Source organism: Trachypithecus francoisi, unplaced genomic scaffold (assembly GCF_009764315.1).
Source record: "Trachypithecus francoisi isolate TF-2019V2 unplaced genomic scaffold, Tfra_2.0 Lachesis_group0, whole genome shotgun sequence".
NCBI classification, from domain to species: Eukaryota; Metazoa; Chordata; class Mammalia; order Primates; family Cercopithecidae; genus Trachypithecus; species Trachypithecus francoisi.
In genome coordinates this window covers 184,088,633-184,113,811 of record NW_022681453.1, presented here as the reverse complement: position 1 = coordinate 184,113,811, position 25,179 = coordinate 184,088,633, and the positions used below count along the sequence as shown (strand labels likewise).

General features: G+C 34.8%; 1 long non-coding RNA gene across 1 annotated transcript in view; it reads left to right on the top strand.

The window, feature by feature from the left end:
- Nucleotides 1-25,179, top strand: part of LOC117084340 — a 520,722-nt gene that overhangs the window by 82,615 nt on the left and 412,928 nt on the right. Inside the window, exon 2 of the long non-coding RNA XR_004437407.1 lies at nt 13,849-13,906. This is a non-coding gene — a long non-coding RNA (uncharacterized LOC117084340). The remainder of the gene's footprint in view (nt 1-13,848; nt 13,907-25,179) is intronic.

Genomic DNA, 25,179 nt, shown 5'->3' with positions numbered 1-25,179 from the left:
ATAGTCTACTGCATTGAGCAAATCTTGTATTCAGGAAGGTTTTCTTCTGTCTAGCTTCAGTATGAAGAACTTCTAAGCTTCTTTCTTTATACTGCAGGGTGATTAAAAGAATACTTTTATAAATCAAAATTTAACTTCTGCTGACTTCTAGCTTGTGGTGTTAAGTTATATAAATTTAAAGAAAGCGGTTTTTCTCAGAGTGAAATTAATTGCGTTGACCTAGAGATTAACATAAGGCGATACTGAGTTTTCTCCAGGCTCAGAAAGAGAGATCAGCTATTGCTGGAATGCTAATACCACTCCCTTCATACACAGAATGTACTACTATGTTATCATCTCTCTTCTCCTACAGGGTCTAAAATTTATCTTCCACTAATGAAAAGCTAATTCCCTTATTTTAAATATGCAGATAAGATTATCTACCCTGATGAGAGATGGAACGATTAGAAGGGATGTGTATGTAATGTCTAGGACAATCTCTGCCTCCTAGCTGTTTAATAGAGAATGACTTTTACCACTATGAGTGAGTTTGCTAAAGTCTTTGGAGGTGAGAAAATGCCAAATCAACTTCACTCCTCTATCTGACTAAGCTCAGCACTCTCCTAGGAATATGTCCTTTATATAGGAGCCTTGGTTTGGTTAAGGAACAAGACCTAGTGTTTTAATATTACGTTAGAGTGGCTTAAATTAAGAGAGTTCTTTCTCTTAAATAGCATTCAGCCTTTGACACAGGACATGTGATCCAAGGAAGATTCCTATAAGCAAAATATGAGTCAAAGAGAGTGTGTAGTTGAAATTGAAATAGACAATGCCAAATTTCCAAGCAACATTTATACTCTTACCATATTGGATGACGGAGTTTTTCCAGGTGTCTACCAGCACTTGTATAATCAACATTTTGTCAGTCTGTTTGGTTAAAAGTGCTGTCTCGTTGTTATTTAATATATATTTTTAAAATTGTGAATGCATTAAAATGTTTAAGTATTTATTATATATTATAAAGATATTATTTATTTTTCTTATTTTCTGTAAAATTTTTCTGAAATTCTTTCCCTCCTTTTTTTCCTAAATGGGATTTGTTTCTTTTCTGATAATGTCAAGGAGTATGTATGTTTATAAATACAAAACTGGAATTAATCCTGTGTAAGCTATGTGTGCAAAAAACTACAATTTTACCTGTTTGTTATTGGTCTTTTGACTTTATGTTTGTTAGCTTTTAAAACCAATGTAGTCATCTTCACTTTCTCATTTTGTTATGGCTCTGGGTTCTCACACATTTCCCTATGTCTTCAGCCGTTCATATATCATCGTTTATAACATTCTATTTTGGAAGTATGGTAAATTGACTTTAATTATTCTCCATTTTTCTGCCTCAGTTTGTTAATTCATCCATTTTCTTTCATTGATTTGAGGTACAAATCTCATTTTATTCTATATCTTTATATTTATTTGAATCTATTTCTGTACTTTCTGTTTTACTGAATGTATTCTTGAAATATTAACAAACAAACTCTTTTAACTGAAATATTTTATAATTGACAGGATGTACCCTTGCTCCTGGTTATTCTTAGTTATTCCAGTTTTTATATTTAATATACATTCAGTTTTAATAGTTAAAGATCAAATTTATTGATTAACAGTTTTAATTGCTTCTTTAAAATTATGAATTCCATCTAGCTTCAAATTGAGTATGTTATGCCATCTATTCAAATATTCTTCATTTGCCTTAAGAGTCTTAAAATCGTCTCCATATAAATTCTAGAAGTTTTTTGTGAATTGAATTATTTATCTCTTTATAACCAGTCAACATATTGAATTCCCCTCTTAGATCTAATTGCTTATTAGTTACATCTCTGGAGTATTTAAATAAATGATCATAGTAATTTTGAAATATAGATGATTTTGCCTTTTTTGTCTTCATTTATTACTTTGAAAATTAAGTCAGTAAATATGTGTTGAATTAGAGACAAATCATGACCCTAAAGGAACTTAAATTCTAGCAGAGCTTGCTTTTTTTTTTTTTTTTTTTTTTTCTTGTATAATTGCATTGGAGCACACTCCTGGAAGCTCTTCAAAGCTCTTCACTGTTAACGGTGATAAAATGTTTATTTGTCATGTTCCATATTTAACAGGAATGCTCCCATTATATAATGACAAGCATGTTGCCAATTTTTATTTTAGAATACATATCTTGGTTTGACATATATACTTACCATGTTAAAATAGCAACTGTTACTTTTTTAAAAAAGAGTTTTCATCAAGAATTGATATCAAATTTAATCAAATAACTTTCTACATCTGTGGAGATAATTGCTTTTTTTCCTCTTTAAAACACTTTTAATTGGTGTCATAGCTTAATAGACATCTTAAAATTGAATAATTGGTAGTCTCTTGAAAAGAAAGTTATAATCTCTGCTTACAGATATTATATGTATATGTAGTTTAACCAGCCATCTGTTGTTTAAATCCTTTGTGTCTTAAATGGACTGAATTAGCTGAGTTTCGTTAATCTTGCTAGCAACTTGTAGAAGAAACTCAAATAATCCACAGTACAAAACCCTACATATTCTACGTCCTTATTATTTATTTGTTTGTTTGTTTATTTATCTTTGAGATGGAGTCTTGCTCTGTTGCCCAGGCCAGAGTGCAGTGGTGCAATGTCAGCTCACTGCAACCTCCACCTCCTGGGTTCAAACGATTCTCTTTCCTGGCTCAGCCTCTCAAGTAGCTGAGAATAAAGGTGCGTGCCACGACAGCCAGCTACTTTTTGTACTTTTTGTTTGTTTGTTTGTTTTAGTAGAGATGGGGTTTCACCATGTTGGTCAGGCTGGTCTTGAACTCCTGACCTTGTGATCCGCCCACCTTGGCATCTCAAAGTGCTAGGATTACAGGCATGAGCCACCACACCTGGCCTGGTCCATATTTTGAAATAAAATCTTATCTGGCACCTAACTCATTCCTACCCTCAATAACAATGTAAATAAGGCTTTTCCTCACATTTTTATGTATATCTATTTTCAAGTTTTCTTTTTCTAAGCAAACTTGGTTTCTTTGTTGTTGTTAAAAATTGGGATTCTCAGTCTACCACTCACTCGTGACCTTGTTTGTTAAATGTCAAATGTTTATTTTTCACTGCATAGTTAATTGGGGCATTCAGGCTAAGAATAATACAGAAACTTTTGATTGAAAGATGTAAGGTTTGCGCTATTGGATTACTTCCTGTTCCTCTAATCGGTTGGTTTCTTAGCAACCTAATTTTGGATTTCCTTTTTGATTTCCTTAACATTTTTTTTTTCCTGGTGACTCTGTCTCACTACCCCACCAAAAACTGAACCAAAACAAAACAAAACCCCAACGATGATTCTGAAATATATTTTAGTCTATGTATGATATCATCTGTCACAAGTGTGTATTTATATAAGCATATTTCACTGTATAGTATTATATTTATTTTGTTTTTAACTCAGATGCATTTTATCATATTTCTTTTGTTTTTAACTCAAATTTATTTAGTTATCAGAAGCTTATAAATGTCAGTTCTGCAAATAGTGTCCAAGATAATATAATCTTATCTTTGTATTAGTTGTCTAATGAATTCGGTAGTACAATCTATATTCTTAACATACAGCTTGGCACAAATAATCAATTTCAGGGCTTTACACAGTTCCATAGCAGTGTTTACTTCAGGTCTATCAGTATTTCTTTCTAAAACAAATTAATTTCCTGTATCTTTATTCTGAGGATAAAACAAATTCATTCTTCTCAGAATCTCCTTTTCAGTATGTTAAGCCTTAGCATGGTAATGTTTCTCATTGTCTGAACTGCACGCTGTGGCGGACTTTAGAGATCATTTGAATTCTTCTATTTTTGGTATGGGATCTATAATATTTTCATAGTAAAACTTGGATTGGATTGTCTGGAAGATGTCCACATAGGTCATCTATTCTCTCACTAAGTATCCTGGGGGAAGAATCAGGAACTAAAACAAGAGTTACTCTTATCTAGGATAACAATGTAACTAGCAATTGCATTGTAATTTATCACCTCTTGACCTCAGTTTTGTTATTTGTATAACAAGGCAGTTGAATAACGATTTTTTTTCCCTCTTGGGGCCATGAACACAGATTGGAGCCTTAGACTGATTGGGATTGGTTGGTCCAGATTTGAATAACACTCCCTGTTCACACAGTTATGGTCCATGCTAGACCTCCTATAGGCTCCAGGGCTGCTAGAGGATTCCTAAAAGTCTTCAACATTTGCATCGTCTTCACTTTTTACAAGCATACCACTCAAACTGCTTTTCAACAAATGCTTATATTGATATTAGGTTGAAAACAATTTCATCATCAATTTGTACTTTTTTAAATGTCAAGCATTTGAAAAGACCTGCTTTTCAGAATGACAGCTTTTGAAGAATGGCATTTTGTAATCATTTACAAAATGTGTGTGTGTGTATGTGTGTGGCAATTTCTGCAATCCCAAAGAAGGTTATCGTTCATCAAATATATCATGTACAACTTGTGTTTGTCAACCTAAAAGGAAGAAGCTGAGCCAAAATTAAAGCAAAGTATATGAGAGTTCATGTGGGCCAAGCATGAGGGTTGCAACCTGGGAGCATGCATTCAAGTTGCTTCGAATAGATAGTCTCCTTAGTAGCAATTACAAATGAATTTTTAAAGAGAAAGAAGAGGCAATCCCTAAGTTATTTACCAAAACTTTCCATTAAAATGACATAAACTGTCGATTGGTTATACATTGTTTGTTTCACAAATTCCAGGAACATGAAGACAATGGGTCAGGCTGCTAGTCCGTAACAAATGACTCTAAACTATTGCTACCAGTTGTGAGTGGGTGGAGCGAGGACATGGCTAAAATCCCATACTTCTGTCATAGCATATGAAGTTTGATTTCACAGGATCTCCTCAGCTCTGAAATGGAGGTCATTAACTCTGTGATCACCTTTTATTTGCATATAACTTTGAAACTATTTTTACCGGGCTGAGATGATTAATGACACAAAAGTGGATTTTGAAGAAACAGCTACTTCTGTGTGTAAGTTTATGAGCATTTTATAATAATGGAAGGGGATCACTTCAGAGCAACATGGAGACTTGTCCCGCATTTCACTTCCTTGTCTTCCAAATGCTATCTGAAATGACGCAACAAATAGGGGACAATAAATAAGCAAGAAGCTTTTCAGCATTTCTGGGAGGCATTGTGCAGTTGTGATAGGATGGACAGAGTTTGGAGCAGCAGCAGTTTCATACCTGCAGAAGTAAAGCCCATCTGGGAAGCAGTGATAAGATGATAAGCAGAGCTACAGAACTGGGCAAACTCAAGTCAAGAGAGAAAGAGAACAAATCTGGGCTGTCAAAGGATATCATCAGATTTTCTTATGCTATTCACCAGTCCTTTCTTGACTTGATGATGGCCGAGGCAAAAGTAACTTCTTTTCTTTTCTTTTTTTTCTTGAGACAGAGTCTCACTCTGTTGCCAAGGCTGGAGTGCAATGGCGTGGTCTTGGCTCACTGCAACCTCTGCCTCCCACGTTCAAGCAATTGTCCTGCCTCAGCCTCCTGAGTAGCTGGGACTGCAGGCACATGCCACCACACCCGGCTAATTTTTGTATATTTAGTGGAGACAGGGTTTCACCATGTTGGCCAGGCTATTCTTGAACTCCTGACCTTGTGATCCACTCGCCTCGGCATCCCAATGTGCTAGGATTACAGACATGAACCACGGTGCCCAGCCAGCAAAAGTAACTTTTAATGATGTCACGGGAGAATCACTAACTCTTTGATGCCAGAAAAATTGAATACAAGTGAAAGAGGTACAGACAGTAAGAAAGTTACAGCCAATGTGTGGCTTACCATTAGGACAGAGAAGGGGGCAGGTTCAGATCCACTTGATGTGGGTAAATTTTAACCCAACTTGTACTAGCAATAGCTGAGGAGCTGTTAGCTTTAGTAAATGCATCCAGCTTCACTAATGTGGGAGCCCACTAGATAAAGCAAAAATACTCGCATAGATATTACAGAGAGAGGAAAGGCTGACCAGTTGGGGGAAAGACATGGCTCTTCACTTTGGTTTTTGGTGAGAACAAGGAATAAAATTGTTTCCTAAGAAATTATTTTGGCAATGGATTCCTCCTTCTCATAAGCCACTAAATTTATTAATATGCAAAATATAGCTATGAAGATAAAAACATGTGAGACAATGTCTAATATGGACAAAACAGAACTGCAACTTCCAATAGGATACAGCCAAATAATACTTTCTATAGGTTGCAAACAAAAATGAAAATATATGGCCAGATATAGGAAAATAGCTCTAAAGAAAAGAAAAAGCGGAAGAATCAGAGCATAGACTAAAAAGATATACTCTAATGAATTTTTAAAAGACAGTTTAATTCTTAGATTGATCATATTTAAAATAATATCGAATCATTTAATAAGTATAAATTCAGATCAGGACAAAATTAAATTTAAAAAGACAATAGATAAGTAATAAGAATGTTCCTGAATTGAAGAAAGAATACAATTTTAAGATCTAAAAGGTATATCATATTCTAGCAACATTTGTGCACAATTAATACATAAACAAATGTTTAACAATTGAATTTTTAAAACAATGGAAAAGTTATTTAGGAAAAAAGGAAGTCAAATGCAATTTGTAGTGGGATTGCGACGGGGGGAGCAGCCTGTGCAAATTTGGGCTGGCCTCAAATCCAATGTTAGGTGTAGCCAAGTGAGGCTCACCATATTCTAAGACACTGGTTTTGTAACTAGTTGAACATTGAACCACCTGAGGAGTTATTGAGAAAACAGACACAAACAAAAATCAATTAGTGTGTGTTCCTCAGTCCCACAGATTCTGGTTTAATTATTCTGGGGTAAAACCTGGGCTTTTAAAAGCTCCCTGGTTGATTCTAACATGTAGCTCAATTTGAGAAACAGTTTCAAGGGAACCATGTCGAAAGCATATTATACATAGTCAAGTTGTAATTCACATATAAAATTGTCAGGTAATTTTCTTCAAATCAAAACAGCTCAAAACCAGAGCAACAAGGTAAGTTATGATACACACACACACACACACATGCACACATACACACACACAAATTAGCGTGGATGTCCACTCATCAAGAGTTGAGAGAAAAACACTTGGTAAACATGGCTGAGAATCACTGCAATACAATGTGTAACTAGTAAGAAATCACTTCTGCAATATATTGCTGAATATATCACAAATTACTATATTATCTTTACAATATAAACTTAAACAATAAGATAGAAACAACAACAAAAATTCTCAAAGTGGACAAGAGAAAGGAGAAAAAAAGTAATCGAGTTGGTTTTCATATCTTCCTTACCCAAAAGTTAATAGATAATATTTACACTGAATAAAGAAAAAAAAGAGGTTTAGATATATTGTATAAACGAATAAGAGGAACCTACAGAAAACAGTAATAACAATAACAAAAAACTGAAAGTAATAAATGAAAAAATGCTCATCATCACTCGCCATCAGAGAAATGCAAATCAAAACCACAATGAGATACCATCTCACACCAGTTAGCATGGCAATCATTAAAAAGCCACGAAACGACAGGTGCTGGAGAGGATGTGGAAAAACAGGAACACTATTGCACTGTTGGTGGGACTGTAAACTAGTTCAACCATTGTGGAAAACAGTGTGGCAATTCCTTAAGGATCTAGAACTAGAAATACCATTTGATCCAGCCATCCCGTTACTGGGTATATACCCAAAGGATTATAAATCATGCTGCTATAAAGACACATGCACACATATGTTTATTGTGGCACTACTCACAGTAGCAAAGACTTGGAACCAACCCAAATGTCCATCAATGACAGACTGGATTAAGAAAATGTGGCACATATACACCATGGAATACTATGCAGCCACAAAAAAGGATGAGTTCATTTCCTTTGTAAGGACTTGGATGCAGCTGGAAACCATCATTCCCAGCAAACTATCACAAGAACAGAAAACCAAACACCGCATGTTCCCACTCATAGGTGGGAATTGAACAATGAGAATACTTGGACACAGGAAGGGGAACATCACACACTGGGGCCTGTTGTGTGGTGGGGGAAGGTAGGAGGGATAGCATTAGGAGATACACCTAATGAAAATGACTAGTTAGTGGGTGCAACACACCAACATGGCACATGTATACATATGTAACAAAGCTACACGTACACATGTACCCTAGAACTTAAAGTATAATAAAAACAAAGTAATATGATAACTACATAAAACCAGTAAATTAAAAAAGGGAAAGGAAGACAGATTGTTGTGATTGTGCTAATTTTCTCTGCTCTCCTAATGAACACTATGGTGTCCTGTCTACTGAATCAGACTAGATTGTTAAAAACATTCCCATTAAAATAGCAACCATTAGAAGTTCTAAAAGGATTCTGTATGTTACAAATTAGCAGGAGGAAAAATGTTTGTTCAAACATAGGCATACCACAAAGCAACTGGAGAAAAAATTATATGGTAATATGGTAGAGAGCAATGTAAGCAAAAAAGTGATTTTAAAAGAAGAAAGGCAGAATTAATTCAAAATATTAATATTAATATAAATGGAAAATTTGTACTCATTAAAATACCAAATTCTAATAGATCAAAATTTTAAACTAACTACATATATTGAATAAATATATATGTCTTAGAAATTTCAAGATTAAAATAATTTTAATTTTGAAAAATTAATTTTAAAAAATACATGCTTGACATATTAAACAAGATAGTTGGTATATGATAAACAGTCAATTAAGTTTATTTGGGGCATAATATATCAAATAAAATAAAAATCGAGGCCAGGTGCAGTGACTCATGCCTATAATTCCAAGCACTTTGGGAGGCCAAGGCAAGTGGATCACCTGAGGTCAGAAGTTGGAGACCAGCCTGGTCAACATGGTGAAACCCCCTTCTCTACTAAAAATACAAAAATTAGCTGGGCATGGTGGCCTGTACCTGTAATCCCAGCTGCTCAGGAGGCTGAGGCAGGAGAATTACTTGAACCTGGGAGCTAGAGGTTGCAGTGAGCTGAGATCATACCACAGCACTCCAGCCTGAGCAACAAGAGTGAAACTCTGTCTCAAAAAGAAACAAACAAACAAAAAAAGCAAACACACCAAAGAAGAAACAAAATAAAAATAGATAATGTAAAATGATAAAGGATAAAGGTAATATACACAACTTGGACCCATTTATCGTTATCACAGTGCATATTGATTTAAATATATAACTCAGAGATCTCAAATATGGCAAGGGTAAATTGACAGAAATACAATGGAAGCATCCACTCATAGCATATTATAGGTATCGTGAAAATAAGATGTAGATTGTCTGAATACAATAATTAATAAGGTTGATTAGTGGATATATTTGAAAATATTATACTTTAATGAAAGCTTTCTTTTAGCTACTTACAGGGAATTTACAAACTTATTCCTACAGAAAGCCTTAAAACAAACCTTAGCAGTCCAGCCTAATGAAATGCAGTAAGTGAATAAATTGGTAACCCAAAAAGGACCAGCTATAAAACCATAAATATCTGTGAAGGTAAAAATGAAAACAAAAAATAAGTATGTTAGCCTTATATAATGAGATTCTGAAAATATGATTAAGTTTAGAGTTTACTGAAGGGCAAACTTGAGGGTGATCACCCATGAAGCACCAACTTCAAATTGGCTCAGTCAAATTATATAGGCAGAGACAGATACATTTTAGCAGAATTACATTTCCCACACAAGACCAGTGCATGTTACAGCAATTCTATTGGTTACAGGTTGCTACATTCCAAGGAAGATAACTTTATACTCTGTGAGTTGCGTAGTGATCAGAAGGGGCATCATCTCTGGAACCATCGAGTCTTCCTAATTATTTGCAGCAACAAAAGGCAGAAGTTGCAGCTACGTGCCACTTGACTCAGGCCACATAGCCACATTTCTCACAAGGCCTAGAATAATTTAAAGTTTCAACAGCTTTACATTTGAAACATTTAATTTCACAAGTGTATATCTTCTGACAAAGATAAAAACAGAAACCACAGAAAGACATAATCATGTTTGCTGTGTATATTCTCAGAAATGTGAATTTTACAATCTTTTGCCATATATGTATGTATGTATTTTTTATAAACAAGTTTTTAGTATTAGCCTAGAAAAGAAAGCTGATCTTGGTTGCTGAGACTGAGACTTACTTTAGCAACCAACGATATTTAGGCAAGGCACTTCCAGTATCCCTTCCAGGGCTTCGCCATGTCTTATCCACACTTCTCAAAACTCCAAGTTTCACTGATGTTCACATTCCTCCCCTTTGGACACTAGTTTTCTGCCATTTTTCACACTCTGCTTTAATGTCACAGTGGTTTGACTCACTTTTTTCCAAGTTCTGTTTTACTTTTTGTGGCACTAAGCTAAGAGTTTCTCTTCACCGCATACTTAAAAAATGTATAGTTTAGAATAATAGACACAGTTTCATAAGTACCATTTAACCTTTTAGCCCTTATAGTTAGACAGTGTCTTATGGTTTAAAAATAGGCATTTTAAATAAATATTCCCAGGTCAAATAAATGTACAAATTGAGCACATGTCTTCCTGAGAAACATGACAGAATCTGTAAATTGCATATAATTCCTGAGGACTGCTTTATATTGGGATAATATGTGTAGTATTTTATTTTTATTTCACAGGTATACAATTAATGTTTTCACATATTAAAAATAGCAACCATTGAGAGGGAAATAAAATTTTACTAATGCCTTTCCTTTAACCCCATTCATTAGATAACAAAATACTGAAAATATTTCTGGCTTTAGTTTTTCTTTGTTTAACATTTTAAGATTATGCAATATATCTTCATTCCTGATTTTTGTGTTCTAGACAAGCTTTACAATCTCGCTGCTTTAGAAAATATTCATGTGTTACTACACACCTTCCCATTTTCTCCCTTCTACCCTCTAATCCCAATATTGTTAGATGTATTACTATTATTTTCAGAAACTGACTTCTAGTGTTAAATTCTGAATTTAATATTTATTTCTTGATTTAGCAAGCTTTGAAAACACCTACTAATTTTGTGCTATAAAAGAGAATGGAATAAGGACTTTATTTATTTCATCTCTCTTCCCCCTTCCAATTACTATAAATATTGTATTTTACATTTATAAGGTTTATAGAATATACATTCTATTTCATTAAATAGCATTGAATTATTTGTGGTTTGTCTGTATTTTGATTTTCAAAAGAGAAAGCAATAATAGTATTCATAATATTATGATTATGTACATGTACATCACATTCATACAATGATGAAATTGTGTAGTTGAAACCAGGTAAAAGAAAACGCAGTCTCACATCTTACAAAATTTCAAATTGTATATGTATTTCAGTGTGTTAGACTTTATGACTTGTGTATGTATTTCACTGTGTTGAATTACACTTTATTTTTTGCTAGCATTCCCATTCTGCATTATGTTCAATTGTCATTGTTTATTTCAGCTCATGTTACTCCTGAGTTAAATTACTTTTAATTTCATTGAAATTACATCCTGATGAATATGTTTTTAAAATGTACTTGGCCAGGAATGGTGGCTCACGCCTATAATCCTAACACTTTGGGAGGCCGAGGCAGGCAGATCATGAGGTCAGGAGATGGAGACCATCCTGGCTAACATGATAAAACCCGTCTCTACTAAAAATACAAAAATTAGCCAGGCATGGTGGCATGCATCTGTAATCCCAGCTACTTGGGAGACTGAGGCAGGAGAATCACTCGAACCCAGAAAGTGGAGGTTGCAGGGAGACAAGATCCCGCCACTGCACTCCAACCTGGGCAACAGAGCGAGACTCCTTCTCAAAACAAAACAAAACAAAACAAATGTACTTAGAGAATAATGAATGTTGTAACCTTTTTCATAAATAAAACATCTTTATTTTGCCCTCACATTTGATTGGGGATGAAACTCCAGGTTTAAAGGTGATTTTTCCCCCCTCAGAATTGAGGACTTTTAAAATTATTTTCTATATTCAGTGTTGTTAAGACAGTGTATGGCTGTTTCTATAATGTTTTCTGTGTAAATAACTTTCTGTTCCTATTTAAAAGCTTTTAGAATTTTCTTTTTATCTTTGAGGAAATGGAAATTCAATATGTGTACATATGTATAATACTTCATTAGTCCTGTTTTCCATTCAACATGCCACTTCGATTAAATAACTGTTTCTTCATTTCCAAACACTTATTTTCTATTTTTTTTAATTATTTCTTCTCCTCAATTTTTTTCTCATCTCCATTTAGAATTTCCTTTAGATGAATGATGGATTAGTTGGATATTTCCCTTCATACCTCTAAATTTCTGTCGCAGGTGATCTAGTTGGAAAGTGTCAGGTAAAACCCATATAGTTACAAAACCATTTTATTTTCCATTGGAATATAGTCAAGCATAATTTCCCAGCACCCCTTTCATGTAGTTAGGATCCATATGACCAGTTCTGGCCAAGAGTAAGCTAACTGGGGTCATGTGTGTCCCTTTCAGTACAAGTTGGTGTAAGTAGGTAGTGGTCAATCTCATTTATCTTTTCCTTTCATATTTGAAGGCTGACAGATGCCAATGAACCTTGGAAGCCAAAAGATGTTGAATGAAAGATGAAAAATGATTTGATTTCTGAGTCAGTGCTTAAAGAAGAGCTTTCCAGAAGTGCTCACTGACTTTCAGCAAGGGATGAAATTTAGGCAAAGTGGTTTTATATAGCAGCTAGTTTAATTTCCTTAGCAAGTACTTCTTGCCTTGGTAATCTGGATTCTGGGAATATGACTGCATTTATATTCGATAAATAATTCAGATGTCTACTCTAAAAACGTATTTATGCAACCCATGTGTTAATTATCTTAAATGATTTTGGCAACTATAATGCTAGTTTTTTTTTTTTTTTTTTTTTTTTGAGACGGAGTCTCGCTCTGTCGCCCAGGCTGGAGTGCAGTGGCGGGATCTCAGCTCACTGCAAGCTCCACCTCCTGGGTTCACACCATTCTCCTGCCTCAGCCTCCCGAGTAGCTGGGACTACAGGCGCCCGCCACCTCACCCGGCTAGTTTTTTGTATTTTTTAGTAGAGACGGGGTTTCACCGTGTTAGCCAGGATGGTCTCGATCTCCTGACCTTGTGATCCACCCACCTCGGCCTCCCAAAGTGCTGGGATTACAGGCTATAATGCTAGTTTTAAATGTGTTTTCCTAATTCTCTGTTTGCTATTTTTCATTTCGCTATTCCTACTTTTTATGTCTGCAATAACTCCTAGCGTCTTTCAAGTTAAGATTTTGTTCCTTGAATTATTTTATTGCTTTATTTAGCATTTATGATTCTGTTTATTCATCCTAGTCCTTCTCTCTTATTTATGTTCTTCTCTATGATTGTAATTTTTTACTATAAAAAATCCCATTCCTAAGACATATTGAAATAAAAATTAGATTAGATTAAAATGATTAAGGAAAAATACCCAGTTGTTTGGCATGAACTCTTCTCTGTCAGATTTCCCTTACTTTTTACATTTGTTAACATCAACTTTTTTTTTTTTTTAACATTTGATCATTTGACATTTGTTGAATATTTTTATCTTTGTATTTGTTGATTCAGCTCAGAACATTTGTGGACTCAGCTCATATATATTATGTCTGGACTGAAATTCAGTGTGATTTTCCTTTAAATTTGATCTTGTCCACTATTTATCTTCTAACTATTTGAAAACTTGAATTGCACTCCTTTCTGTTTTACAGTTGTTTTTGTTTCCTACTTAAAATAACTGTTTGCCATTACAGTGCAATTTGAGGAAAACAAGAGGGCAGACGTTTTGCCACTGAGCCTTCTAGAATTAAGGTAAGAAATGTGAGGCAGCATTTTGCATGATTACAGTTGGGCCCTATATCTATTTTAAAATATGATATTTTGTACAATGTGAATTTTGCATTATTTTTGGTAATTTAAAATATTGCAGTAAGGAATTGTGTTAAGATATTAATCAGCTTGATTAATAAGATTTTACTACTTTCTTAAATTATATACATGATATGAATACCTCATTTGCTTGATCCTGGTTCTGGTCCTGATATGTTATTATGAATCATACAGTAGGACAATATTCAATAAAAAACAAAATACTGAAGAATATATATTTCAGTGAGTGGGATGTAGATTGCAGAGATTCTGTTTTGCAATTGTTAAAAAAAAAAAAAAACCCTATATTTGCTACCAGAATGTGTGGCCTAGAGAACAGAGATTACCTTTGCATTTCTCCAAATAAAATTCCCATAAGTAAGAATAAGCAAGTTGGTCAGAATTTACCATTATAGCTACAATGTGAAAGATAGATTAAAATATTAAAGGGTTTAAACTCAATGACATTGCATGTGAAGATAAGCTTAATATTCTCAAGTCGATCTAATATTCCTCAACTTTTGTTAAGAGCACACACATGTTTAATTAGTGCCTCAAAGATTCAGAGAACTAGAATGTCCAAGAGCCTCAGAAAATCCTCAAGTTTAAGTTAGAATTGTAGAGAAGATGAGCCAAGTTATTCAGGACACCTGGATATGAGTTTATGCAAAATTCATCCAACTGTCTTTAAAACTTTTCACTTAATGAGGCATATTATAGGGATAAAAATGACCAGGAAATGTATGATATATTTGGAGAAGGTAGCAATCCAATTTATAAATTCCCATCTTCTAACCATCTGGAGGTGCCAGATTGGCAGGGTTTCTCGTCAGCATTCTGTATATTATGCACGTTTCACAGAGCAAGAAAGGGAATCACTCAGCATTCTCAAATACTCGAAGGATTCCTTTAAAAGGTTGATAACCAGTCTGCAATATATTCTTTTAAAATAGCTATTTGCTATTATGCATTGTTTAAGAGAAGAACTGGGGATTCACAGTATAAATTGCATTCCCTATAGATAATACCAAAGATTCAAGGATGAGGGATAACCCATTGAATGTGAGGGTGAATTTTCTTTATCTTTACAAACTCCTTGTCACCTGGGGCTGAGGTTAGTTATAGTGATAATATGACAGTCTAGCAAATTCCACAGATTTGGGAAATGCACAAAAATTGGTAAGTTTACTATTTCTGGATTAAGCATGAGCAACACAATGAAACCTGTACGTGAGGCAGAGTGGGGAAGAAAGGAAATAATGATAAATTGTAAGCATTCATTTTACTTTTCTAGTAGTTTTCTTGTAATATACATGGGAAGATTTCTTATCCATTAATTATGTATGTCTTTGATGGATCTAGATTCTCCTTAACCCAATAGAAGCTACAATCTTCTGTGAAATTATTCCTCTATTTATGTTATAGATCAAAATAAGTCTGAAATAAAAACCTATAATAGAAGTCATAAAAAAAGGATGATGGATTCCACTTATTCCAAATTAAATAAAAAACTGGAATGCAACATATGAATTAAAGAGTATTTTGTTTTAGAGTGAAATACCACCTTCGGACTTTCTAAGCCAAGAAGGTACAAGATACAGCTAAATATTTGCTGATAAAACATTCAATTCTGAGATTTTCCACAGAAGCCCAATTCTGGATTTTTAACAATGGCAAAAAACGAATTATTTAGTTATTATTCTAATGTGAGTGAATCTGAATTGAAAAGTAAGAAGCTCAAAACCAAAGATGTAATGATTCTTAAAAAAGTAGGATCTATTGAGAATTCCCATGCCATGGAAAATAAACTCTCCTAATACCTTTAGGATCTATCAGGACAATTAAGCTGAATGAAATGACTATGACTTTAAATGTAGAAAGAAGAAAATGAAATTTGAGATCTGCTTTAGGAAGGAAAAAACAATAAATAAAAAATCATAAGGCCCTGATTCTGAGTAACAAGCTGTGTATAACTTCAAAATACTAAACAGATAACCAAGAAAACCAAGAACAGTAAAAAGATGGTTTCTGTCTTTAACATTTAAAGTCAGTTCCGTTTTGTTTTAGTGTTGAAAAACTCAGTTTACATTGAATAGAAATTTCAGTTGAGGACTGTTTTTGAATATTCTGTGTACATTAAGAAATGACTCAGGTTGCTTTTAATATTTCCAAAGCTTGAAGCGGAAGACTTACTCTGAATCCTGCAAGTAAAGCTGGGAAGCCTGTCTTTACAGGTGCTCTGCTATATGATCCCAGAAGAGATGGAGGAGTGGATTATTAGGGAAATGAGCTAAATTAAAGCTTGGCTTCATTGGTAAATTTACCCAAGTCCAAATAATATTTAGGTTGAAAGCCAAATGAAAGCATGGGTTAATTGAAACAACAAAGAAATTTAACATGAAATAAGTGAGTCTAAAGCAGGAAGTAAAGTATAGATTTATGTATATTTTGTGAGAAGCATACAGATATTATTATTCTTTTTTAAATGCTCTCATAATACCTGGTCGAGAAAAAGCAGTTACCGATACAAAGGAAGTTACATGAAATTTTATGTCAAAAAAGGAGAGTGACTTCCCTTCTCCAGTCTCCAGAACATAATATCTATTCCGTCACTCTTGTTTTTTGTAAACATTTCATGCATAATGACTTTCACTTCCCTTCACTGGAGTCATGATATGTTCAGCACACATCTCCCTGGAGCTAAGAATAATATTTTTTTCCTAACATGCATTGTGCGTGGAATCAGGCGTCAGAGACTGCATGATTGATGTTAGAGTACAGGACATCTCCTTTTACAGAAGAACATCTTTTAGAAAGTTTGTATCAACTTGCTGTGTGTGTGTGTGTGTGGTGGTGGTGGTGTGTGTGTGTGTGTGTGAGAGAGAGAGAGAGAGAGATTTATGTTTCTCTGGTTCCCCTGTGATAATAAGACCCAGTAGAACAAATGTATGTACTATTTATCTTTTTTATCACCAGCATCACCAACCAAAGTATTCTTCATGTGATTGCTGTTTATAAATGTTTATTGGACTAAAAAAATGATGGGTACTTACTAATAAGATAAAAGGAGAAAATAAGGATTTTTAAATCTAATTATTTAAAAAATCAAATGGATATACAGTAAGTATAAGAGAGGAAACAGTCTGCATTTATCATTAAAAATTTAAGTTTATATTTTGGGTGATAAAGTCTGCTGAGCCAGACAGTCAAATCAAAGTCTGTAATATTTCCATTCTTCGGTATGTATATGTAGAAAGGGTCACTTGACAAAATAAAGCCAAATAATTTCACCACTCAGATATAAAATCATGGGAAGGGAAGAAGAAAACTTACAAGAAAAATAAGGCTAAAGGAGAATAAGTTGCGAGTGTGTCTATACATCATGAAAGGAGAGATAGCAGTTGTCTTCAACAGTTAATAACATGAGGAGATATTTTCCTTTATGTGATTATTGAAAAAGTTTTCTGTATTGAATGCCTATAATGTGACATGCTGATTTTCAGGGATTTTCCTAGCAGAGCTCACGGTCCAGCCAAGGCATGAAAATAATAAACAGCTAATCTAGTGTCATGTGACAAGTACCATAAAGGTGAGTGCGGTGAAGTAAACCTGGAGCAGAACAGCTGACTTGTTGGAGAGGGAGTCTTAAGTGAGATGTGAAGAGAGTATATCTTACCAGGTGAAGAGGGCAGGGGCTAAGGATAATAGCAAGAGTAGAGATGGTGCCTTGTGGTACATATTGTTTGATTAATTCATTGCTTGATTGTGGTCATAAGATCACATGTTTTCCAAAATAATTTGTTTCCTTAGACTGGCGGTAATATCTAGGGTGTCTTAGAAAGGAGTCTGCTTGGTTTTGGTTTATCAGCAATTTACTATAAAGCAGATTGTTTCCTATCCCTCTGTGCCTTTGCACACTGGCTTTATTCTCTATTTTGTAAATGTTTCAATATATTTCAAACAATAATATTGAAGGCAAGTGGGTTTTCATAACAACCACTTTAGAATACCATTGTTAAGAGTACAGGCTTTGAATACAGAGAGACTTCTGCCACAAATATGCAGAATTTGGTAGTGATCTAGAGCTAATTTTCCTAATCAGAAAAGATGCACAATATATGATTTACAGAGCTGTTGTTAGGGTTAATTATTATGTGAACATTATTATTAGGTTTATTCAAATCATAAGAATGTTTCTACTTGATAGAAATTTTTAAATCATAGCATAACTGGCAAATATTTTCTAAAGATACTGGACATAAAATGTTACACGAGAAAAATTACTAAAAACATGTCTATTTTCAAAAAGAATTTAACACCTTTAGATTGGTGATAAATTATTACCAACTAGAAGGCCAAGTTAACTGTTACGCAGTTAGGGTGATATTCTTCTTCACTCAAGGATTTAAAACCCTTAGTTATAACCCTTCTCGATAAGAGAAAGATGCTCATCTTACAAAACTGATCTGGGACTTCTTTGACAGAGTACATGATGATATATTTAAGTTGTGAATAATGAAAGTAGATATCATTACATTACTCTTATGGGTGAATTAGGGAGTCAAAAATAAGCTTAAGAAGAATGTAGAGGAACTAGGAAAAACCAAATCCAAATAGTAGGCAAAGTAGAAGTGGAGAAGTTGGGAGCAACATGACCAAGATAGGAAGCCTTTGGAATGAGCATCTACTGAATTCAAGACTATGCTATGTAGAGCCTCAATAAGGGAAGAAGAGGCGAAATAAATCAGGAGTGTGAAATTAAGAGACGATGACAAGCAGGACAATTTTTACTTGGCTACAAATTAGAAACAACCAACAGTGGGGTGGGGCTCCTAGAATGGAGGCATGAGGAGCTCGGCAGGCCCTTGCCCCAGTATAACAGTGATTTAATTGGTGAAAATCATAAAAAGCAATCATTTAACATTTCTGAACAAGCACACAGTAAACAGAGAAACAATTACTCAACAAAATTGACTATAATGTCAGTAAGAACACTAGAAATCTGTAATATTGGGGCCACAACACACTCCATTCCCCGACTCCCATGTTTCTCCCGCTCTTCTGTGGGCTCCCTCAAAGTACATTGAAACTTTATGTATTTTTTCTCTCTCAGTTTCCTGTTTTCCTTCAATGCCTAATGCAGTGTTAAGCCCTTGTTATACATAACTAAATTTGTTGAACAAAAAATAAATGTATAAGAATGACTACTTGGTTGGGAAGCCACCTGACATTTCCATGGGTTACTTTAACACAGGCCTTAAGTTTTGTGATAAGCACATGGAACAGTAACCTGAAATAATATTGCTCAAAAGTGCCATTTTTTACTTAATTTCTGCTCATTGACAGTTATTTAATAGAAAAATATGTAAATTGGGCTTCACAGATATTGAAAACTTTTGTGTATCAAAGTACGCTATCAAGAAAGTATGAAGTCACATAAAGTTTATAGCAGCACAATTAACAATTGCAAAGATGTGAAACCAACCTAAGTGCCCATTGACTAATGAGTGGACAAAGAAAATGTGATATATATACACCATGGAATACTACTCAGCCATTAAAATGAACAAGATAATGGATTTTTCATCAACTTGGATGGAGCTGAAGGCCATTATTCTAAGCCAAGCAACACAGGAGTGGAAAACCAAAAACTGTATATGCTCACTTACAAGTGAGTGCTAAGCTATGAGTAAGCAAAGGCATACAGCATGACATAGTGGACTTTAGAAACTCAGAAATGGGAGGGTGGTTGGGGGCTAGGGATAAAAAACTACATGTTACATACAATGTACACTACTCAGTACACTAAAGTCTCAGAATTCATTACTGTATAATTCATCCATGTAAGAAAAAAACATTTGTATCCCAAAAGCTATTGAAATAATTTTTAAAAAAGAATATGTGAAAAGACAACAGAAACACAGAAGGGGAGAAAATATTTGAAAATCATATATCGGACAAGGGGTTAGTATAAAAAGCACAGAAGGAACTCCTACAAGTCAACAACAAATCTACAGCCTGATTTTAAAATGATGAAATAACTTAAATAGACATTTTTCCAAAGAATATATACAAATGAACAATAAGCACATAAGAAAATGCTTAGCATTACCAATTGTCGGAGAAATGCAAATCAAAACCATGGTATACTTTTTCACATCTGCCAGGATAATCTAAAAAATAATAATAGTAACAAATGTTGGCAAGAATATGGACAAATTGGAACCTTCACACATTGCTGGTGGAAAAGTAAAATGATGCAACCACCATGGAAGTTATAGTTTGGCAGTTCCTGAAAAAACTAAACATGCAATTGCCATATGAACCAGCAATTCCATTCCTGGGTATATAACCAAAGAAATAGAAAGCAGGGATTTCAACAGATGTTTAGACATCAATATTCATTGCAGCATTATTACAATAGCTAAAGGTGGAAACAACTCAAATGACCATTAACATATGAATGGATAAACAAAATGTACAATATACATATGATGGAATATGATTCTGCCTTAAAAAGGTAAGAAATTCTGATATATGCTGCAACATGGATGGACCTTGAAAACATTCTGCTACATAAAAATAAGCCAGACACAAAGGAAAAACATTACATGATCCCACTTATGTGAAATAGTTAAATAGGTAAATTGATACAGACAGAAGGTAGATTAGAGATTACCAGGGTAGCCTGGGGGGGGGAGAGAGAATGCAGAATTTTTACATAATGGTTACAGAGTTTCTATTTGATGTGATGAAAAGTTTTAGAATTAGATAGAAATGACCAGGAGTGGTAGTTCACACCTGTAATCCCAGCACTTTGAAAGGCCGAGGTGGGCAGATCACTTGAAATCAGGAGTTCGAGACCAGCCTGACCAACATGGCGAAACCCCATCTCTACTAAAAACACAAAAATTAGCCAGGTGCAGTGGTGCATGCCTGTAGTCTCAACTACTGGGAGGCTGAGGCATGAGAATCACTTGAACCTGAGAGGCAGAGGTTGCAGTGAGCCGAGATCGTACTGCTGTACTCCAGACTGAGCACAGAGTGAGCCTCTGTCTCAAAAAAAAAAAAAAAAAAAAAAAAGTGGTGATTGCACAACATTGTGAATATAATTAATATCTTTGAATTGTACACTTAAAAATGGTTAGAATGGCAAGTTTTGTTACATATATTTTAGTACCACATGAAATTTTAATGATGTAATATGCCAAAAAGCATTTAATTCTACACTCTAAATGCATGAATTATATGATAGATGTATTATATTTCAATAATTTTTTCTTTCAAAAAGTGATTTAAAAGCAGCCAGGGGACAATACACAAAGAATTTCTCATGAAAGCCCTTTCACAAGGATGAAAAAAAACATTAGTTCATGGGATTTTAAGAATAGAGTCGTTCTATGATCTTTGAAAATCAATCTTATTTAAGGCTGTCTTCTTCATGATAACCTTTTCTAGTTACTTGGATCATTTCATTTAGTGATGAACCAGGCCTGGTTGTAGACATATATTGCTCAATTTTTCACTATATTTTCTCCTGTGTTTTTTCCCTTTTTGTCCTTGGATTATAAATTACTTGAGGGTAGTTCTTTGCACACAGGATTGAGGAATTAAGTAAAAACATAAATGGCCAGATTCAGACTTCAGCTTCATATAGTTCAGACTGAGAATCCTGTCTTGTGCTCACTAATGACAAGATGTCCTCCTTGGACTAGGCTGTGTCCCAGTGAAAATGATGTAAAAGTCTAGTCCCAGTTAGTCTTGTCTTTGAGCAGGTTCCATAAAACAAACAGGCTATTAATCAATTCTGAAGTTATTAAAACCAATAATTGTGCTAAGAGGCACAACTGTGCTTACTGGTCACAACACTTTTTCTTATTAATATTTACCACTGGAAGCAGAAATGTTAGAGGAATGAAGGCATTAGGAGTGAAAGTATTATTTCACATCAGAGATTGCACAAATTACCAGATCTCTAAGTGGCGGAAATCTCTTTTGCCTGTAATACCTCATGGCCTGATTGTCATTTTGAATAAATATATGCAGATCAAGTTTCCAGAGACTATATTTATAACACAAATTATAAATTTGTGTCCACCCCCTCCCCCAGCAATACAAATTAAACAGTCCTTCTAACAATGTCCTGCAAAGTAAATTATTTTTCAAGTCCAAAAGGTTAGCATTATTGACAAAATAGAATCAAAAACTTCTGTTGTATTTTTAATATGCATCAATACCCTTCTAATCAATATGTGGTTATTATTTAAAAATATAAAATAAATGGTTGTAAATAATTTTTGGCCGGGCATGGTGGTTCATGCCTATCATCCCAGCAATTTTGGAGACTGAGGCAGGGGGATCACTTGAGGTCCAGAGTTCAAGACCAGCCTGGCCAACATAGTGAAACCCATCTCTACTGAAAATACAAAAATTAACTAGGCATGGTGGCACATGCCTGTAATCCCAGCTACTCAGGATGCTGAGGCAGGAGAATCGTTTGAACTCAGGAGGCGGAGGTTGCAGTGAGCTGAGACTGTGCCACTGCACTCCAACCTTGGCAACAGAGTGAGTGAGACTCCAACTCAAATAATAATAATAATTTTTTTTTTTTTACAATTTTGACATCAAATAACTTGCCTTGAATTATACTCTCAAAAATTGTGTAAATACAAAACGTAAATTTTCAAATACGAATTTCATGACATCAGAATGCATATAAATTGATTATTATTCCTACAACTTCTTCAACTAGCCCAGTGCAGAGACGTGCAAACTGAGAAAAGAGCACTGTAGTTGCTCTCAGGCAAGCCTATGTGAAAAAACAGTTCTTCATTGATATGGCTCCCCAGTAGTCACCAGTTCTCACAATAGGGTCAACCACAAAAAGGAAACTGTGAACCTCTTTCTCTTGTGGGAACAGGGTGGGATGAAGTGGCTGTGCAAATAGCAAATAGGATTTTAGAAAGGAGAGAACAACCAGATGTCACAAAGATTGAGACTGAAACAGGCTCACTTGCAACAACAGAAAGGTGATGTAACTGAATGTAGCAGAACCAGCTGTGGTAGATTGCATGGGTCAGAGCCACACTGTCAGGAAAGCCTTGATCAGACCACATCTGGTGGTGCAGAACCAACATTTAAACAAGGCTCCCCAAAAAATAAAAAAGTAAAAAGTAAACAGGGCAGAAAGAGAATAAAAAGAACGTGTAATTTTGTGGGAATGGTTATGGAGACAGTGGAATTCTACTGAATATAAGATTTATATTTTAGGATAGTTTATGTTTAAAAATTTGTTTTACACAACTGCATGACACATACCTTAGTATTTTGTAAAAAGAAACACTCTTCTTGATCTGGGTCTAGAATGATGGTTCACCACGGTGGGTGATTTTGCCCCTACCCAGGGAATATTCAGCAATATCTAGAGACATCTTTGATTGTCATAACTAGGAAGGGGTGTTATTTACTACTGGTATCTTGTATAGAGGTCAGAGGTGCTGCTAAATATTCTACTACACACAGGGCAGCTCCTCACAACAATGAGTTATTTTGCTCAAAATGTCAGTAGTGCTGGGGTTGAGAAACACTGATTTAGAGTCATGTGATAGAAGGTTCGCGATCATCTTGTCTGATTAAACAGATGAGGAAATAAAATCAAAGAGGGTGGGTGACTGATGCAAGGACTCACAGCTTGGCAAAGTTGTAATTAAAGATGATATCCTGGCAGGGAGCCATGACTCACGCCTGTAATCCCAGCATTTTGGGAGGGCGAGGCAGGCGGATCACGAGGTCAGGGAATCGAGACTATCCTGGCTAACACGATGAAATCCTGTCTCTACTAAAAATACAAAAAATCAGCCGGGCGTGGTGGTGGGCACCTGTAGTCCCAGCTACTCAGGAGGCTGAGGCAGGGGAATGGCGTGAACCTGGGGGATGGAGCTTGCAGTGAGCCAAGATTGCACCACTGCACTCCAGCCTGTGTGACAGAGCAAGACTCTGTCTCAAAAAAAAAAAAAAAAAAGATATCCCTAGACAGTTCCCAGATGACAAGAATCACAGAATAACTAATGTTGATGGCAATGAAGATGCCAGGATCAAAAGAACCTGAGCATGAGAACTTTTATGTAATGGGGAAAGTGGGAGAAAAAGGAAACTCTGCCTTAGCTATCTAAATTCCTAGGATAGTGGAGAAATCGAATACAAACGGGACTGCTCTAAGCTACAAAGCATTACCCTATCATCATTTATGATTATCAGTAAGACCTGCCCAGTGAGATCAGGCCTCAGGGGAATGCCAGTAAGCAACTCCCAGAAATGTGAGAAAAGAAGTACAGGGCTCAAGACTAACTAATATATGTTCAAAGCCATTATAAAGACAAACTTCCTCAAATACCACATTTTTGCTTATGGGTTATTCTTTGAACAAGAACAATTAAGCTATAGTCTCATTTTAGTAAGATGCCAATTTCTTACTGAGTCTGAAGTAAACAGAATCTTGCTGTTGTCAGAAAGAAAATAATATACTCTTTTCTTCCTTCTTTGAATCAAATATCCTTGCCAGAAAAATTACTAAGAGCTTCTCCAGATTAAAAAAATTATCACATATTATATTGACTCACTTCTATTTTCTTTCAAGTTAAATATGAACAGACACCTGCCTTTGCAGAATTTACAGTGCATTTGTTGTACTTTAGTTTTCAGAATCTCCCTTGGTCTTGTCTCATTTCCCCTGATACTACTGTGACTGAAGTTATCTCTCCCTTCAGTTAGTTTAAATTCTATTAAGTCTGATCTTTTTCAATTAGTTCCACTTGTACACTCACAGAAGAATTCCTCAAGGAAACTGTGAAATAGGAAGTTCATGGTGGGTAAGAAGAAAAAAAAAGCAAGTGGTAAAAAAATTGACATTTTGGAAAAAACAATATATTTTATGATTATTTTTCTCCCGGGATAGTTTGAATTACAAAGATAAGATAATGATTCAGGATGAGTTTCTATCTAATGTGAGAGGAAAAGTGTGTCATCAAAAAGTATATGTTAGCTCTGGAGACCACCTCAACGATAAAATGAAGATAAAAATCTAGGTTGTTTTATGTTAGCTTGAAAGATTCCAAATAAGATAATTTTGATCATTTTTGGTACGCAGATCATTTTTAATTTCATTCTCAATGTTCTCACTTATTTATTTTTGTATCAACTGAAATAATTCTCCATCT